Source organism: Antedon bifida, chromosome 3 (assembly GCF_963402885.1).
Source record: "Antedon bifida chromosome 3, ecAntBifi1.1, whole genome shotgun sequence".
NCBI classification, from domain to species: Eukaryota; Metazoa; Echinodermata; class Crinoidea; order Comatulida; family Antedonidae; genus Antedon; species Antedon bifida.
Window position 1 is genome coordinate 16,754,918 of NC_136228.1, and position 12,193 is coordinate 16,767,110.

Here is a 12,193-nt window from a genome sequence, read left to right on the forward strand (position 1 = left end):
TATAACTTTGTCATAAGATTGACCTGTAGCTGTAGATGTGCAAGAAACTTCGTTATATGACGTTAGAGTTGCGCAGCGTAAGTTACGCGCGATTTTATGAATTTCAATGATTGGTCATAGATTATAAACCAAAAGTCGTTTTGTATTGACACTTGGTGAAAATTTAAGTCATATCAAGGGCAAACTTTCTATGGATTAAAAATGACATGTTTCACAAGAAGTTACGTGCGCACGCGCATTTAAAATTTTAAAATGCGCAAAATTAATTTCTAATCAACTTTCTACGCTGATCATGACATTTTACGCGTAAGGAGCGCACGGAGCATGAAAATCTTTCTTAGTCATTTTAAAAAAGATTTACATCATTTCAAATTAAAATGACGTCATACGAACACGTTGATTTAGACCATTTGCGCTCGTTTTAGTTGCAAAAGTGACAATATATAGTCAAAATTAAGCCTATTTTTAATCTATTATAGCTCCTCAGGATCATCCACGACCCCCAATTTTTTTAATTTAATATGTAAGCAGATATGTTGTAGATATGAATTCATGCAGAACCTTTACCACTCGGATGTTATGACGTCATCGTATGGCCACACGAATGTAAAATATAGGATTTTTTACTCTTTCGTTATTGCTCATCACATTCAACAGAGCGCATCTCACTTATACGTATTCCATTTCCCCCGAGATTTTAATATTGTCTAGGTCAATCAACTATCTTTCGCATAAGTTAAAAATATTTTAATTTTTATGACGTCATCATGTCTAAAAATGTAAATAACTTGGGTCACTTATTTTCATCTTTACAGTAAATTTAAATCTGTTATATCTCGTCAGAAAAAAAAGTGATAATCATGATTAAAACGTTTTCTGGAAGCTATTGGATTGTAGATACGAATTCATGTAAATATTTTGCCAATCAGATGTTGTGACGTCATCATATGGGCAGTTGAATTCAAAAAGTCATATTTTCATCTCTTGCGTAAAAGTTCATTGCGTTTAAACGAGAGCGCATCTCTCTTTTACGTGCCCAAAATTCTTCAAATTTGTATTAATGTAATTATTTAGATAATTATCTTCAAAAATTGTTATCGTTATATGTCAATTTGATGACGTCATCGTGTTAATAATTGGATTTAATAGATGGGTCTCGTAATTTCGTCTATGCTACACTGTATATAACATACAATGTGTTCTGTAAATACTGTAATATGCTGTATGCTACAAAATAGGTACAATTCAACACTGTAAACATACTTAATTTATGTCATAGGATGGCATAACAATTGTCGAAGTTCATATAGTTTAAAGTATGTGCATGTTGCGTTTGCGCGGATAACCCGAACTCGTCAAAGTGACGAGTTCAAATCTAGTTTCTTTATTAGGTGATCATTTAGAATTCTAAATGATCACCTATTGTTATTGTATGAAATCTTTATTATTATTATTTTTTTTTTTCTTTTTATTGTTTCTGTACACTATTTTGTGTAACAATTATCTCAAAAAGTTTAATGTCAATGATTACAAAAATTTCAGAATATCTTTCAAATAATATAACTTAATCCTAATAAGCTTTCCAGCGTGATCACTCATCCGTGACGACATTTATACGCCATTTTGCGAAATCACATTATCAATCATATCTCCATAATTCATTATCACATAATAATGAAATTCACTACACGTAAACTTCAGATCAAGGGTAAAAATATTAGCAAATAAAAACGCACGCGCGTTAAAAATGTAAAACGCTCAAAATTAAGTTTTGATCAATTTAGAGCATGAATTAGGCCATTTGCGTGTTTCAAAAAATTACTGCGCAAAAATGCGTTTTTGCGCGCGCGATACTTAAAAAGCGTAAAAAACATGAATTTTTTTTACAAATCTCATTCTACTCACAATCCTTAGTACATTCACCAAATTTGAGTCAGTTCCGACTTAAAATAACGCTATACGAGCACGTTAAAAATGACAAAATGCGCACATTAATTTTACAAAAGTTCTGAAAATGGTGAAAAATAGGTCTTTTTTAAAATGAAAATAATTCTTCAGAATGCAAGATGACCCCCGATTTTTTTAACTTATTCTGGAAGCCATTGAGTTGTAGATATGAATTCATGTACACATTTTACGTACAAAATGTTTTGACGTCATCAAATGGCCACTTGAATTTAAAAATTAGGATTTGTTATCTTTTTGTGTAGATTATCACATTCAACAGAGCGCATCTTGGTTATGTGTGCTCGAATTTCGCACAACTTTCAGTATGTGCTTGCTTAATTAATTATCTTTATCATGAGTTGACACTATCTTCATTTTAATGACGTCATCACGCGTAAAAACTTGAATAACGTAGGCCGTGTAATTTCACCTTCGCAGTAAATTTGAATATCTTACAGCTCTTCAGAATTGAAGGTTACCTTGATGATTATAATTTATTATGAAAGCTGATGAAATGTAGATATTAATTCATATAAAAATTAAGCCTATCGGATGTTGTGACGTTAACATATGGCCAGTTGAAGTGAAAAAGTAGTTTTTTCATATTTTTCGTCAAAGTTATACACAATTCAAAGAGCGCGCACAGCGCTTCTACGTGCCAAATTTTTTTCCAAATCTTATATTTTTTTGCTCAATTAATTATCTTTCGAAATTGTCATCTTAAAGTTTAGTTTGATAACGTCATCATGCCAAAAAATTAGAACATGTGTGTCCCGTAATTTCACCTATGCTACACTGTATATAGTACAGTATATACTGTACATATTGTATATGGCATATAGGCACAACTCAGCACTATAAGCATATAATAGGATGGCATACATCAACATTTTCCGATCGTATGTTAACGTATGTGCATGTTTAAAAAAAAATAATTTCAGTAAAATGATAAAAATGATCACCTATAATTCGTCAAAGTGACGAATTAAATTCTAGTATTATTCTTCTTTCTTTCTCCCCCATTTTTGTGTCTCGCGTATCTCAAGAACTTGTAAACATAACATTTCATAACTTTGTCAACATATGGACATTTACGTGAAGTTGTGCACCTCCTATTTTTGAATGACGTCAGAGTTGCGCAACGTGACTTAGTGCGATTTTATGATTTTTTATGATTGATCATAGACTAAAAACCAAGCATAATTTTGTTTTGACACTTTGTGAAAATTTAAGTCATATCAAGGGCATGATTTTTTGTGGAATAAAAATGTCATGTTCTACAAGACGTTAGGCGCGCATGCGCATTTCTCCTCTATTTTTGTGTCTCGCGTATCTCAAAAACGTGTAAACATAACATTTCATAACTTTGTCAACATATGGGCATTCACGTGAAGTTGTGCACCTACTATTGTGAATGACGTCAGAAATGCGCAACGTGACTTACGCGCGTTTTTATGAATTTCGCGTATTTAACATAGATTGAAAACTATATAACAATTTAAATTGAAACTTAGCAAAAGTTTAATTTATATCTTGCGCTAACTTTTTGTGCACTAAAAATGGCATGTTTAACATGCAGTTACGCGTGCATGCGCATTTAAAATTTAAAATTAATTTCTAATCAACTTTCTACGCTGATCACGATATTTTGAGCAAGTCAAAAATTCCCACGCGCACGAACAATTTTACGCGCGTGGTGCGCACGTAGCGCTAAAAACATCTTTTTTTTCGTGAATTAGGTTTTTCCAGCCTTTTATAGTACTTTTACCAATTTAAAAAAAATTTCGACTTAAAATTACGCCATACGAGCACGTCGAATTGTACAATTTGCGCGTGTTTTTAATGAAAAAGTTCAAAAATTCGTCAAAATTATACCTTTTTTTAAACAGTCATAGATTCTAAACTACGAGGTAAACTTTTTTTTACTTACATATTCGGGAAGGTGATGAGTTGTAGATATCGGATCATTAATCAATATTGCTAACCGGACATTGTGACGTCATTGTATGGCCACATGAATGTAAAATATATGATTTTTGTCTCTTTCGTTATTGCTCATCACATTAAATGGAGCGCATCATGCTTATCTGTATTCCTTTTTTTCCGAGATTTTAATATTGTCTAGGTCAATCAACTATTATATGCATGAGTTAAAAATATTTTAATTTTTATGACGTCATCATGCCTAAAAATTTAAATTACTTAAATTTAGCACTAACAACATATCATATTCTTCAGTTCAGGTCATAATGTCATAATCTTTTTCTGTGTGCAACATTCCAACGTATGACGTGCACGTGGCGTTTGTCGAGCGGATAACTAACTCGTCAAAGTGACGAGTTTCATGTCTAGTTAGTTATCCGCTTAGTAGCGGATAACTCCTTGTAATCGTCCTGTTTCATCATATTTTTGGTTATCCGCAACTTAGTTGCAGAATAACCCATGTGATTGTAAATATCTTTTTTTTCATCTTCTTTGTTATTCTTCTTTCTTTCCCGGATTTTTGTGCGTCGCATATCCCCTATTGCTTGTGAATATATCTTTTGTATAACTTTGTCATTATATGGACATTTACTTGAAGTTGTGCACCTCCATATTTTTAATGATGTTAGAGTCGCGCAGCGTAAGTTACGCGCGATTTTATGAATTTCAATGATTGATCATAGATTATAAACCAAAAGTCATTTTGTTTTGACACTTAGTGAAAATTTAAGTCATATCAAGGGCAAACTTTCTATGGATTAAAAATGACATGTTTCACAAGAAGTTACGCGCGCACGCGCATTTAAAATTTAAAAATGCGCAAAATTAATTTCTAATCAACTTTCTACGCTGATCATGACAATTTAAACATGTCAAAAATTCCCACGCGCGCGAAAAAAATTATGCGTAAGGTGCGCACGGAGCATGAAAATCATGTGTTTTTTTCTTGAATTATGATTTTACAGCCTTTCTTAGTCATTTTAAAAAAGATTTACATCATTTCAAATTAAAATGACGTCATACGAACACGTTGATTTAGACCATTTGCGCGCGTTTTAGTTGCAAAAGTGACAAAATTTTGTCAAAATTAAGCCTATTTTTAATCTATTATAGCTCCTCAGGATCATCCACGACCCCCAATTTTTTTAATTTAATATGTAAGCAGATATGTTGTAGATATGAATTCATGCAGAACCTTTACCACTCGGATGTTATGACGTCATCGTATGGCCACACGAATGTAAAATATAGGATGTTTTACTCTTTCGTTATTGCTCATCATATTAAATAGAGCGCATCTCACTTTCACGTGCCCAAAATTCTTCAAATTTGATTTAATGTAATTATTTAGATAATTATCTTCTAAAATTGTTATCTTTATATGTCAATTTGATGACGTCATCGTGTTAATAATTGGATTTAAAAGATGGGTCTCGTAATTTCGTCTATGCTACACTGTATATAACATATACAGTTTATTCTGTAAAATACTGTAATATGATGTATGCTACATAATAGGTACAATTCAGCACTGTAAACATATTTATTTCATGTCATAGGATGGCATAATAATTGTCGAGGTTCATATGGTTAAGTATGTGCATGTTGCGTTTGCGCGGATAACCCAAACTCGTCAAAGTGACGAGTTCAAATCTAGTTGGTTATCCGCAACTTAGTTGCAGGATAATTGGTTATCCGCAACTTAGTTGCAGGATAACCCATGTGATTGTAAATATCTTTTTTTTTCATCTTCTTTGTTATTCTTCTTTCTTTCCCGGATTTTTGTGACCAGCATATCTCTATTGCTTGTGAACATAACTTTGTATAACTTGGTAAAAAGATTGACATTGAAGTGTAGATGTGCAGCCAAGCTTTTGGACGATGTCAGATCCGCGTTGCGTAAGTTACGCGCGATTTTATGAATTTCTATAACTGATCATAACTTTAGAACCAACAAATATTGTTTCATGAAACTTAATAAAATTATAATTCATATCATGGGTCAATTTTCTATGGATTAAAAATGGCATGTTTTACAAGAAGTTACGCGCGCACGCGCGTTTAAAGTTTCAAAATGCGCAAAATTAATTTCTAATCAACTTTCTACGCTGATCATGACATTTTGTGCATGTCAAAAATTCCCGCGCGCGCAAAATAATTTACGCGTATGGTGCGCACGGAGTACGAAAATCATGTTTTTTTCCCTTGAATTGTAATTTTCCAGCCTTTCCTAGTCATTTTTAAAAAGATTTACATCATTTCAAATTAAAATGACGTCATATGAACACGTTGATTTAGACAATTTGCTCGCGTTTTAGTTGCAAAAGTGACAAAATATTGTCAAAATTATGCCTATTTTGAATCTATTATAGCTCCTCAGGATCAACCGTTACCCCCAATTTTTTTAATTTAATATAGAAGCAGATAAGTTGTAGATATGAATTCATGCAGATTCTTTACCCCTCGGATGTTATGACGTCATCGTATGGCCACACGAATGTAAAATATTGGATTTTTGACTGTTTCGTTATTGCTCATTACATTAAATAGAGCGCATCTCGCTTATACGTATTCCATTTCCTCATATATTTTAATACTGTCTAGGTCAATCAACTATCTTTCGCATGAGTTAAAAATATTTTAATTTTTATGACGTCATCATGTCTAAAAATGTAAATAGCGTGGGTCACCTATTTTCATCTTTACAGTAAATTTCAATCTGTTATAACTCGTCAGAATAAAAAGTGATAATCATGATTAAAACGTTTTCTGGAAGCTATTGAATTGTAGATACAAATTCATGTGAATATTTTGCCAATCAGATGTTGTGACGTCATCATATGGCCAGTTGAATTCAAAAAGTCATATTTTCATCTCTTGCGTAAAAGTTCATTGCGTTTAAACGAGAGCGCATCTCACTTTTACGCGCCCAAAATTCTTCAAATTTGTTTTAATGTAATTATTTAGATAATTATCTTCTAAAATTGTTATCTTTATATGTCAATTTGATGATGTCATCGTGTTAATAATTGGATTTAAAAGATGGGTCTCGTAATTTCGTCTATGCTACACTGTATATAACATATACAGTTTATTTGTAAAATACTGTAATATGGTGTATGCTACATAATAGGTACAATTCAGCACTGTTAACACATTTATTTCATGTCATAGGATGGCATAATAATTGTCGAGGTTCATATAGTTTAAAGTATGTGCATGTTGCGTTTGCGCGGATAACCAGAACTCGTCGAAGTGACGAGTTCAAATCTAGTTTTTCTGTATTCTGCTTCTTTCTTTCTGTCATTTTTGTGCGTCGCGTTTCTCTAAAACGTGTAAACAGAACATATCGTAACTTTGTCAATATATCGACATTTACGTGAACTTGTGCACCTCCTATTTTTGAATGACGTCAGAGTTGCGCAACGTGACTTACGCGCGATTTTATGATTTTTTATGATTGATCATAGATTAAAAACAAAGCATAATTTTTTTTTTTACACTTTGTGAAAATTTAAGTCATATCAAGCGCAAACTTTCTATGGATTAAAAATAGCATTTTTCACAAAAAGTTACGCGCGCACGCGCGTTTAAAATTTTAATATGCGAAAAATCAACTTCTAATCAACTTTCTATGAGTTTCATGTCATTTTGAGCATGTCAAAAATTCCCACACGCGCGAAAATTTTTACGCACGCGGTGCACACGTAGCGTTAAAAAACATATTTTTTTCCCGTGATTTATGTTTTTTCAGCCTTTTCTAGTAATGTTACCAACTTTTAAACAATTTCGACTTAAAATTACGTCATACGAGCATGTCGAATTAGATAATTTGCGCGCGTTTTTGGTGAAAAAGTTCAAAAATTCGTCAAAATTATGCCTTTTTTAAAAAAGTCATAGATTCTAAACTATGAAGTGAACTTTTTTTTAATTACATATTCTGGAAGTTGATGAGTTGTAGATATCGGATCATGCATTAATATGGCTAACCGGACATTGTGACGTCATCGTATGGCCACGCGAATATAAAATATAGGATTTTTGTCTCTTTTGTCATAGCTCATCACATTTAATAGAGCGCATCTCCACTTATTCGTTGTCCATTTTCACCCCGATTTTAATATATTCTAGGTCAATCAACTATCTTTTGCATGAATTAAAAATTTTTTAATTTTTTTATCGTCATCATGCTTAAAAATTTAAATTACGTTGGTCATTAATTTCATTTTTACAGTAAATTTTAATCTGTTATAGCTCGTAAGAATAAAAAGTGATAATCACGATTAAAACGTTTTCAGGAAGCTATTGTATTGTAGATACAAAATCATGTGAAAATTGTGCCAATCGAATGTTGTGACGTCATCATATTCATATATAAATAAAAAAAGTCGTATTTTCATCTTTTGCGTTATATTTCATTACATTTAAAAGAGCGCGCATCAATATTTCACGTATTCATATTTCTTCTACACGTTAATATGTTGTTGGTGAGATAATTTCATTCTGAAATTTCTACTTTTGCATTTCATTTTAAAACCGTCAAGATGTTAAAAATTACAATAAAATACTATATGACACAAAATAACAGAATTCAGCAATAACAATAACATATCATATTCTTCAGTTCAGGTCATAATGCCATAATCCTTTTCTGTGTGCAATATTCCAACGTATGACGTGCACGTGGCGTTTGTGTTGCGGATAACTAACTCGTCAAAGTGACGAGTTTCATGTCTAGTATTATTCTTCTTTCTTTCTCCTCCATTTTTGTGTCTCGCGTATCTCAAAAAATGATTAAAATGTTTTCTGGAAGCTATTGGATTGTAGATACGAATTCATGTGAACATTTTGCCAATCAGATGTCACCATATGGCCAATTGAATAAAAAAAGTCGTATTTTCACCTTTTGCGTCATCACATTTAAAAGAGCGGGCATCTACATTCTATGTATTCAAATTTATTCTACACGTTAATATGTTGTTGCTGAGATAATTTCCTTCCGAAATTGCTATCTTAGCGTTTCATTTTGATACCGTCGCCATGTTCAAAATATGAATAAATGGCGGGTCCCGTAATTTCACCTATTCTACACTGTATGTAATATGTATACAGATTATACTGTGTATACTATATGACACAAAATAACAGAATTCAGCAATAACTACATATCGTATTCTTCAGTTCAGGTCATAATGCCATAATCTTTTTCTGTGTGCAATATTCCAACGTATGACATGCACGTGGCGTTTGTCGTGAGGATAACTAACTCGTTAAAGTGACGAGTTTCATGTCTAGTTAGGTGATCATTTAGAATAAAATGATCACCTATTGTTATGTATGAAATCTTATTCCGCTTTATTTCTTTCTGTAAAGATTTTGTGAATTAGACAGGCTAGAAAACCCAAAACCAAACATCGAAAATGATGATGAACAAGACGAAAACATTATTCCGGATTTATGACCCAAGGAAAAAGAACCGTATAGATTACAGGGGCGGTCGCAGGACGATTTTAAGGGGGTTGCCCGAGATTCCTCAGAGAGCCGTAGCTATACTGAGTATTTGTTAAATGACACCCCTAGATGGCCGAAATGTAATCTCGCGCGTAAAATTCACGACAAATAGAAATGACTCTCTATATCGGGCTACATAGTAGCAAACAGATCGTATCAGGCTGGTAAAACACAAGCGAAAAACAATAGGATAACATTTTAAGGCAGAGGAGGTCCCCGACAAAGGTACTTCCGGTAATGTAATAAATTCTAGCAATTAAAATCAATTAATACAAATTAATTATTATCAATTAATAATTAAAACAATTTAGAAAAAAAATGTGAAGCTGCTGCTATAAATATATTGAGCAAAACGTTAAATTGTATTATTTTGAAATAAATGCTAAATAAGTCAGTAAAACCACAATTTCCAAAATTCATTTTCATTTATCCACTATAAAATGTGCAACCACCATCGAAATTTGAAGAAGCAATTAAACACTGTTTTTTCAAAGTTCGGAACGTCCGTAATTATTACGGAAATTCGCCCAAATATTACGGACGTAGGGAAATGAAGATAAATATAGTCTTTTCCAACCCTGGACTTCTATAACGTTAACAGTTAATATATAATATGACGAAATGGGATCTAAATTTTAATTTAGTGGCAGTGGCAGAAAAAAACATTTAGTATGAAATTAAGGGTGTTGCCCGGGCAACTGGGGCAACACCCCTGCATCCGCCCCTGGATTAGAACATACAGAAAGTAGAATATCAAAACAGGAAAGCAACTATATGATCAGATGCCTAAATGACAAACAACAGAAAGTGTTTTATGAAATAAGACAGTGGTACTTAAACAAAGTTAACGGAAAACAGCCTGAACCATTTTATGTATTCATCACTGGAGGTGCTGGCGTTGGCAAGAGTCACTTGGTTAAATGTATTTACAACGAAGGTACAAGAATACTTGGAAAAATGATGCAAAATCCAGACGATGTTTCAATTTTAAAAGTTGCTCCTACCGGAATTGCAGCATACAATATAAATGGTAAAACAATCCACAGTGCTCTATCTATCCCTATTAATGTATCACTTCCATATCAACCTCTTGGAGAAGAGAAAATAACGCAACTTCGTAATCGGCTTGGTCAATTACAACTACTAATCATTGACGAAATATCCATGGTAGATCAAAAGATGTTATGTTACATACATGGTCGATTAAGACAGATCAAACAAGTACGAGATGATTCACCTTTTGGTAATGTTTCAATATTGGCAGTTGGAGACTTTTTTCAATTACCACCTGTAAAAGGCAGTTCATTATATAAAGAATCGCTTCAAAATATATTATGGACAGATAATTTCAAGCAAATAGATCTCGATGAGATAATGAGGCAGAAAGAAGATGCTAAATTCGCTAATTTGTTAAACAGATTACGAACAAAGGAAAAAAATCAAATTTTGTCTAATGACGATTTAGAAACGTAGACTAGTCCAGATTTGAGAAAAATGAAATGCTGTAGGCATTTCATGTTAAAAGCGAATAAACATGTGTTTTAGGGTAATTTTGGGGTGCTGAATTCAAATTTGCTGTTTACCCGGCTCAATTTTTAGATCTTCACCCTAAAAATGTGAAAAACAAAATGGCCGCCATTTCATACTTATTTTGGCTTATAACTTGACTTTTAAGTGACGTAGCAAGTTAAAAATGGTGTCTATACCTACTGTATGTTTGTGATAGTGAAGATTCCAACTATATTGTTATTAAAGTTGAAAATATTCTATTTCAGCCGCCATGTTGAAATCCAAGATGGCCGCCATCATTTTAAACGTATTTTGGCTTATCTATATATAAATTTACGTAAGGGCAAAATTCGGTAATTCGCGCGTTACTTCTAGAATGTTTACTCGATGATATATAAAGTTGGTTCGTACTTTCGGTACTGATTTTAACCACCTGATGTAACCCTGTTTACTAATTAAATTGAGTTAGATAATTAGTTATTGACAATTAAAACGAATTTAGGTTCAACGATTTGCCCCAAATAGGGGTGTTTTTCGATCGTGCTATACACTGTCTAATGGATGTCCATCTTGAAAAATACCCGCAGACAATAATACGAGGATACTTCGCATTTTCCTATCTCCTCCTACGATAATTGTTTTTAATGGCTGGAAACCGGTTGAACAGCTCGAGTACAGTATCATAATGTTGAAGACAGGCAGATTTTCTTTAAAAAATACTATTTTATAGATTTAATATACGTTTATACAAATGTATTGATTTGCGATGAATGGAACATTCCAATCTCTGTTCCACAAGTGTCTATTCCCTCAGGCGTCGTAAAGGCAAGTACTGTATACTCATAACAGAAATTCGATCCATTTTTTTTTTCAATCTGTGCTGCAGAGGTTGGATATAGATTTTTTTTTAAAAAGATAATGAGCTAGCGTTTTCAGTCGCCGTATATTATGTACAGATCTTTATTATTGCAGTTAAACCACCCACATCATCACCCTTCCCTCACTGGCATGAGTAGCGTTGTAAAGACAGTAGAGGATACTTACTTACTAACTAAGTTGAGTTAGATAATTTAATATTTATTGACGATTAAATCGAATTTATGATTTGCCCCAAATAGAGGTGGTTTTCACAAATTGTTTTACATTATATAAACATATACACGTCGTAGTGATGTATCGTTACATGTACTGTACTATTTCAATCGTCTAGGACGGTGATAGTTTCAACAAAGTATTACATCGC